This window comes from Ostrea edulis, chromosome 7 (assembly GCF_947568905.1).
Source record: "Ostrea edulis chromosome 7, xbOstEdul1.1, whole genome shotgun sequence".
Lineage (NCBI taxonomy): Eukaryota > Metazoa > Mollusca > Bivalvia > Ostreida > Ostreidae > Ostrea > Ostrea edulis.
Genome location: NC_079170.1, coordinates 20501646 through 20510151, shown reverse-complemented (window position 1 = coordinate 20510151; position 8506 = coordinate 20501646). Strand labels below are relative to the sequence as shown.

The 8506-nt window shown below is 35.8% G+C and overlaps 1 long non-coding RNA gene across 1 annotated transcript; it reads right to left on the bottom strand.

The window, feature by feature from the left end:
• Positions 1 to 1390: 1390 nt before the first annotated feature.
• Positions 1391 to 2892, bottom strand: LOC125655531 (uncharacterized). Its single transcript, XR_007362772.2, has 2 exons — positions 2785 to 2892; positions 1391 to 1668 (listed from the first exon to the last, which is right to left on the bottom strand). It is a non-coding gene; the product is annotated as an uncharacterized LOC125655531 (long non-coding RNA).
• Positions 2893 to 8506: the final 5614 nt, after the last annotated feature.

Here is an 8506-nt window from a genome sequence, read left to right as displayed (position 1 = left end):
TCTAATCTAGTGAGAGGGGTCGTAATATATATATATATATATATATATATATATATATATTTCAGAGAAAAAAGATTGCAAAAATGTGCACTTATATGACCTTTGACCCCGTAGACCTCTTTGAGGTCATGGGATACCTTGACAAACTTTTTAAAAAATTATTCCCTGTCCAATTCCTAGCAAAATTATATGTCATATGCCTATCCCAAATCAATATACATGCAGATTTAAGTCGATATAAAAATATTGTCATTTAGTCTTTAAAAACCTCTAAAATGTGCTGGTAGAGAATGGGTTAATGATACTTCAATGTGAAGTAATGACATATGTTAAATTCTTCAACATTTGAATGTGACCTAACGGGCTATGCCAAATTCGTTAACGTGATGTGAACGTGCCATAAAGAGAGTTAAAACAATATGCCTCGCGTTTGGAAAATATCATCTGTTGGGAGTCATCAGCGAGTACCCCAGCCTCTTACCATACGTTTCACACATTCGACCAGGGTCTCCATGTTTATGATTAATATGTAATCAGATTAGTTATCTGAGACCGAGGAGTCGTTAAAACTTGAATAGAAATCACGCTTTGGGTGTTTTTTTTTTTTGTTTTTGTTTTTTTACAAAATAGGCCAAAGCATTATGAATTTCACGTTACGATATCCATACCAGGGAACAGGCACATATGGACACTCTAAATTTAGCAAAACAATATCTTCCCGTGCGTATCATAGGGGGATAACATCAAACTGCACCACATTGGCGATGTTGCAATGAAGTACCCTAACTATATAATCACATGGTGAATACCTAAGCTTTTTTTTATATATATTTCACGAGTGTACATTTTATATATTAATAAAAATGAACCACACGTATTTAGAATGCTAGGTGGGAATTCTTTAGGAAAAACGTATTTGAAAGACAAGGAAAATAAAAACAATATTGATAGTTTGTTAGTGATGAAATATGTTTACTTGTCTTTTATCAGACATCTCTATTTCTATCCCGTGGGGATCCGGGTTAGAATAGGTCTTCAGTACCCCTTGCTTGTCGTAGAAGGCAACTAAATGGGGCGGTCCTTCGGATGAGACCACAAAAACCGAGGCTCCGTGGCACAACAGGTGTGGCACGATAAAGATCCTTCCCTGTTCAAAGGCCATAAGCGCCGAGCTTAGGCCGAAATTTTGCACCCCTTCACCGGCAGTGGTGACGTCTCCATATGAGTGAAACATTCTCGAGAGGGTCGTTAAACAATATTCAATCAATTAATCTCTATTTCAAAAATTCACTTTAAATTGGGGGTCTTTGTCGAATAATCTCTTTAGCGCATTACCCGTGCCATAGCTTATTTCGATTCGCCCATGTATATAATAACAATCAGTTACCTCTTTCGATATCTGCATTACTTTCATTTTATTGTTTGAATTCAAAAAAGTTTTTTTTTACATCAACCAGTTCTCCCAGAACATCTGCAAGAGTATCTCCTTCTTCTTGGGCAAAAAAATGAATATCTGCAGGTTCCAGACCGGTATCCCCTCATCCTGCAGCTCGATCCGCACCATGAGCAGCCAGTACGTGTCCTACAAGAACTTGCGCCTTGGACAGAGTAGTCTGCAATCATCAGCGAGAACAGACACAGCAGGATAAGCAAAGCTTTCGAGTTCATCTACAGAAAAACATTGAAAATAAATTATACAATTCATTTTGATAAGAAATTCACTTGACTTTGAAGCATTTTTTTCTTTCAGTTTTTTCATCTATCTCATCCACACTGTTCTGACAACAGGTAAAAAAGAGCATGTCATTAGAATTAAATAATCGATGCTGCATCTTGTGTCATATGTATGCTGAATCAAATTCATCAGAAGGGGGAGTTATCACCAGTGCAATCACTAAGTTCTGTTTGATATGTTCGTTGGTAGTTGATGGTTAAGATTTAATTTCAAACTGCGACAAATTATAATTTAAACACAAACACTGATTGTGGGTTTTGTACACTTTACCATCAGGGGTTGTTAAATCTAAAATTATGACTTTACGATATGGAATAAAACGCTCTACCATTAAGCCACCATGACACTCATCACGTTTGAAATGAAAAAGTGAAGACAGTGAATAGAACTTTATATAAAAATGCAAAATTAAAAGTAAGGCAAACTTAGAATCCTTGAGATACCAGACGTGTTTCAGGTTCCAAGGGGAGGTAACCCCCCTGTTGATCGGTCACAACGCCATAAGCCCTACATGTAGATCAGATATATGGAATAGAATATAGTCAAAAGGAGTAGGTAAACTAAAGCCGTACCGTTTGTTTGAAACATATCGAACAACGTGCGACTTAAATATGAACTGTACTTGCACAAACGATTATCAAAATGGCCATGAAATTTGAAGATAACGAACAGAGATCAATATCATCAATCACATAAGCAATACAAAATAGATAGTTGGGCAAACACAGACCCCTGCACACACCAGAGGTGGAATCAGGTGTGTCACGAACGGTTGAACAATCGTTATGAAACATATCAGAAAGTATTTGACCCGATGAAAGGTTGTATCAGCAAACCAAGTCGTTATAACGACCATAGGATTTGCAAAATGCTGACTTTAAACGAGACTGTTGAAACACCTCTACCATTAAATTATTTGTCAGTTGCTTGCCTCGATTTAAAAACTGACCATACGCAGAATGTATATACCATCGATGGATCTAAATGGCATTTTGAAGCTCACAGCAAGCTGTCGAATTAATTGCATTCAAAATATTTAAAAACCTTACCTTTGTAAATCAGAATTACAATAGCAGTACAACCAACAATACGTTTCTCTGCTTCTCTTTGGCAATACAGTACGGCTGACTACGACGTATTTATATTCTACATAAGAGTCTCTCATTGGCTAATAAGATAATAGTTCATTGTTAATATTCTTCTGGTGACCTAAATTCAACATGAATTATTGTTTCCATTGTCAACCATTTCAGAGCATCTGACATACAATTCCATGTTTTATGTTAACTTTTATACATGATTCAATGACGATTTGAAGATAACAAACAACGATTGATCTTAAATTTTAAAAATGATTTTTTTTTAAAATTAGGAGTAGGGCGAACATGGACCCCTGGATATACCAGAGGTGTAATCAGGTGTCTGGGAAAAGTAGCACAACCATTGATCGGTCACACCCGCCGTAAGCCATACATCTTGAAAAGGTAGACGAAGTAACCCATACTCAAAACCAGTGTGTAATGAATTACCTAGTGTGAAGAACATCCGACAGTCAAGACATATGGTATATGCAGATTAGATCATTAAAAAGACCACCGAAATTACAAAATGCTGACTTTAAATGAGACTGTTAAAAGCACAGTAACATCAGCTTATTGTCAATAAACTGCCTTAATATAAAAACAACAATTCTTTCACACAAAGAACATACTCTTGAGTTTTGAATCAGCTTAGGGATATCTAAACACCGTATGCATGTGATAATGGAATATTGCTATATAAATATGGGAAACTTACAACGAGGAATTGGAGGTATCACGTTTGCTGAGATGATAGTTTGTCATTGATAGATATGTTTAATGAAATATACAAATGTTTAGCAGATATGGATGAATCAGTGGTGCCTTTTATTTCCAGGTCACTGGTATGTTTTGATTTGCAGATATTTAGGATGATATTATCTCAGAAAAGTGTAGGAAAAATAAATGGTGGACAAACCCTTTATCAATGTTAAAGCATAAATATATCGTGGGTATGGTTGAAAATATATCCGTTTAAATATGCACATACTGACGTACAGTACATGTGTACTGTATGATTTTTATTGTTCTAGTTCCTGATGATCTGGAAAAGATGTTCTGTTTTAGAACAGTGTTTGGAAAAGTTTAATGATGTAATAACCTGCTTCCCTGTACTTCATACTGTCTACAATTTCATAGAATTTACTAGAATTGTTATCTAGCATAAATATGCCGTAAAGTGTGTAGAAACAACACTCTGTAGACCAGCAATGGATATAACATTACTGGAGACTAGACTCCACGGCCGATTTCGACAGCACTAGAAGCAAGCTTAGTCTCGTGTGTGAATTCAGCTCAGCGGTGAACAATCATTGGATACTGCTTGGTGAACATTGATTTGTTCTATAACTTTTGCTGGTATTTTGGAGTAACTCCGATCCATAGCAATATCAGATATCATGGACATAGGCCTGTCGTACGGAGAGTATGCCCCACATATGAATATCCAAATACAAAATTGGCATTGAACATCAAAGGTACACATATCTATGTAATCCAATGTTCACGATATAATTTCAAAGTTCAAGCTACGTTCATTGTTAAGCACAAAATGTCACTTTAGAAAACAACATCAATGCTCACTCTTGAGAACGTATTGGCCCTGGGAGATAGATGAAAATCTCCACTGAAATACGCAGGAAGTTAACTTGGCTGAGAGTTGTTTAATTCGCTCTACCTTGAGAACTTCGCCAACAAGGTGGGAGAAACAGCATCACCCACGAACAATGGTACCCACATCAGTTTTCTTAGTCTAGATAGCAGAGTTGAGGTTAATATCTACGATAGCTCCAAGGGTGTCCTGGTAGGGTGGTGGTTATTTCACTTGCTTCTCACCACTGTGTTTAATACCCATGATAGGCAGTAATTGCATGCGATAGGGTACGATGATAGCATGTATTTCCTCTGGGTACTCTGGTTTCCTTACAAGAAATGAACTCCCAGTGCCAACAACCCGTACAAATCGGTAAATAGCTAGTATATATTCTTATGAAGCAGAATTCTGATTTTAACGGCAAACTAACACCTCGACTTTATGATAAACGGGATGATTTCTGCTTCTCCATCGTCAACTTCCCATATTTATGTAGCAGTATTACATTACCAATTGCATATGGTGTTTATATATCTCAACTGATTTCATACACAAGAGCTTGTTCTACAACTGATAAGTTTTTAAAGGCAAACAAGTTGATGGTGCTGGGGTTTCAGTAGTCTCGTTTAAAGTCAGCATAACGCTAATTCTATGGTTTTTATAACAATGTAGTTTACCAATACAACCTGTCATTGAGTCAAATGCTGTCTCAATTGTTTCATATCGATTGTTAGGTCGTTATTGGCACACTGCTTTTGACTACGGATAACTTCGTTTACCTGATCAAGATAAAGGGCTCATGGCGGGTGTGACCGGTCGACAGGGGACGCTTACTCCTCCTAGGCACCTGATCCAACGTCTGGTATATCCAGGGATCCGCGTTTGCCAAACTCTCTATTTTGTATTGCTTATAGGAGTTTTGATGTTGATTACTGTTCGTTTTCTTCACCTTTCATTCTAAAACTTCTACAACAGAAGAAAACATCTCTTACTGTTGCTTTCAACCCGACATTAAGATATGCCAACAACAATTGTGTATCAAAAATAAAATAATTTGCATTCATGTCGATTCCATGTATCCCGTTGAAATCGAAATAAAAGACACTAACGAGTCCTCCACCTTTGCTTCGTACTTAAATATTTTATCAAAAATAGATATCAACGACAATCTAACAACTCAACTTTATGACAAACATGATGATTTCATCATCGTCAACTTTGCATATTTATGTAACAATATCCCATTATCACCCAAATATGATGTTTATATTCATCAACTGATTCGATACACAAGGGCTTGTTCTGTGGGTGAACATATTCTAAATTGATGCAGGCTATTGACATAGAATTAGATGTAACAGGGGTTTCAACAATCAGCATTTCGCAAATTATATGGGAGTAATAATGTAGTTAGCCAATACAACCTAATATTGGGTTAAATGCTGTCTTACGTGTTTCATCTTGATTGTTTGACCGTCTTTTGCTTTGGCACATTGATTTCGGCTACGGATAACTCCGTTGACCTGATCAAGATATGAGTATCGCGGCGGGTGTCATCGATCGACCGGGAATGCTTACTCCTGGTCCTACCTCTGGTATATACAAGGATCATTGTTTGCCCAACTCTCTATTTTTTATTCCTTAGAGTAGTTATAAAATTGATCACTATTCCCCATCTTCACCTTTCATATAGCTAATGTTCATTATTGTCTGTATCGCCGATTTCTTAAATATGCAATATTATAAATTATCATTTATTATCATCACTATTATTAAGGTTAATCGCTACACCACCATTTCATTAAATTTATATTTTAAAGCACCCCCTGTGGAGTATATTAAATTAGAATAATAAAAGAATTTAGAATAGTAATGAAATAAATATAGAATTTTATTCAATACCAAAATATCAAAGTAACGTTTATAATTTTCTTGATCTTACTTGATCTTAAAAAAAAAGGGGGGGGGGGTAAAATCATGAAAATTAGAAAAGTTATTTATTTATCTCAGAACAGTGTATCAATGTACAAAAAAAAAAGATATGAATATTCAAATCTTTGTTATGACGTTTATGGGCACGGCTGTATTTACAACACAAAAGAAACGGGCTGCCAACATGATCAAGGGCATGCCCCAACAAACAACAAAAGCATCATCAAAAGCAAATTCAACTTCAACATTTTCTCTTGCAAAGTCAACATTCAAAGATCAAAACTATCAACATTCACAGTTTAAAGTTCACATAATATCAAAGAGTGCTTGGCCATGGGAGGTGCAGAGGTCAAATATCTCATGACCTTGACTCAGGGAGGTGCAGAGATCAAGGACTTGTAGAGTTTCACATTTCATCACAAGTTCTGACAGTGCCACTCGTAAGCGCCACAAGTTTCCTACCTTGAATGGCAGTACTGGCAATTATGGCAGGAAATTTCGCCACATCGGGGCTGGGGGAAGAGTGGCACTTTGCTATGATTAAAGACCTAACTTTAAGTTAACACCCCCAAATTGTTAGCAGTCTGTCAATCAAACATTTGACAATAGATGTCAGGTGGAGTGACATCTGCAGATAGAGCTACCCCAGAGAGGTGTTTGATAACAATAACAGCCAGTACCCACAGACATTCTTTAGATCTTGAGGAAGCCCTGTATTATAGAGTTTTGATAGAATTGACCTGTCCACAACTAATATTTTCTCGTAATTCAATTGTTTTTAAAAAGACCCCTGAACAGCGTAATTTTGATATAATTGCAATTTCCTCCCTTTATATACATGTACTATAAATTAAACAATCATAATTCGAACAATAATTTGCCCATTAATTGATAAAACTTGTAACTTATTGAAATAATTTATATTATTAATTTATGATAGTTCTATATTTATAAAAGAATGTATTCATTGAACCAATGACTGAGAGTAAAAGAGAGGAGAACGAGGGGGTAGTGTAGATTCTGTGTCATCAAGCCATAGGGACACAACCATTATACAAACACTATACCATAGAAACACTAGAGACAGCCCTGAATCCCTTCCTGTGTATATCAAAAGTATACACAGCACCCTGCTCTCTTGACCAGGTAAATTCAAGGTAAATAACAATGACCATAGCTGAGCTCCGCCCACATCCAGTGATCCGTGAAGAAATCGTACGGTATTATTTTTGGGTCTTTAAGGTTGATCTATCCTCATGTGACGTCATAGGTTTTTGCAAAAAATTTTTATTAAAACTTTTTTTATTAATCTAACATTGTGTATGATATAAATATATATTTCAGAGAAATTTTATTCACTACATAAAATAAAAAAAAAAGGTAAACTATGCTTAAAATGTTTATATTTTCCATAGAAAAATCAATTATTTATGATTTTTAAAATGTTGTTAAGGTCAAAAACTCCTATGCTGGTATTTCTACTGCATGTCTATTATACATGATTTCTCCAATATCCACATTCAATTGATACATATTAATAAATTAGCAGGTTTTTTTTAAACTGTTGACACTTAAAATTTTCTATCTATTTTAAGTATTCTATCTAACGAAAATTGGTGATTTTCTGATGTTAACATATGTTTATGTTTTTGTATGTCTGACATCTTTAAAATGTGGCAACATACACATTTTCTTTGTTATTAAATTTAACAATATTGAGTGGAAATTAATACAGTTTTTCCACTTTCAACAATTAATATTAATAAGTCACACGATGATCGATTGGCCCTAAGCCGTACCCATAAGGACTACTGCGGAAAGTATACAACATTGTATAGCTTCTAGGCCCCCTTGTAGTGTGTTTAATAGAATGGAATTCCCAAGTTTGGCTAAAAGAACACCATAACTGTGGGTTGTGGTTTGATGACTGGATATGAAATGACAGCCCCCCCCCCCCCCCCTCCGACTTGATTAAGGCGCTTAAAATTAAAATGCTTCTTCCATTGTGGCCCTGTTTTGGGAATATTTCCATTTAATACGCGGTAGAACGCAATAACATACAATCCTAGCATTGCGCAGTGAGCCCTATAACCTGATTAGGTAAACGGAGTTATTTGTAATCAAAATCAGTATGCCAAGAACGGTCTAACAATTGGTATTAAACAT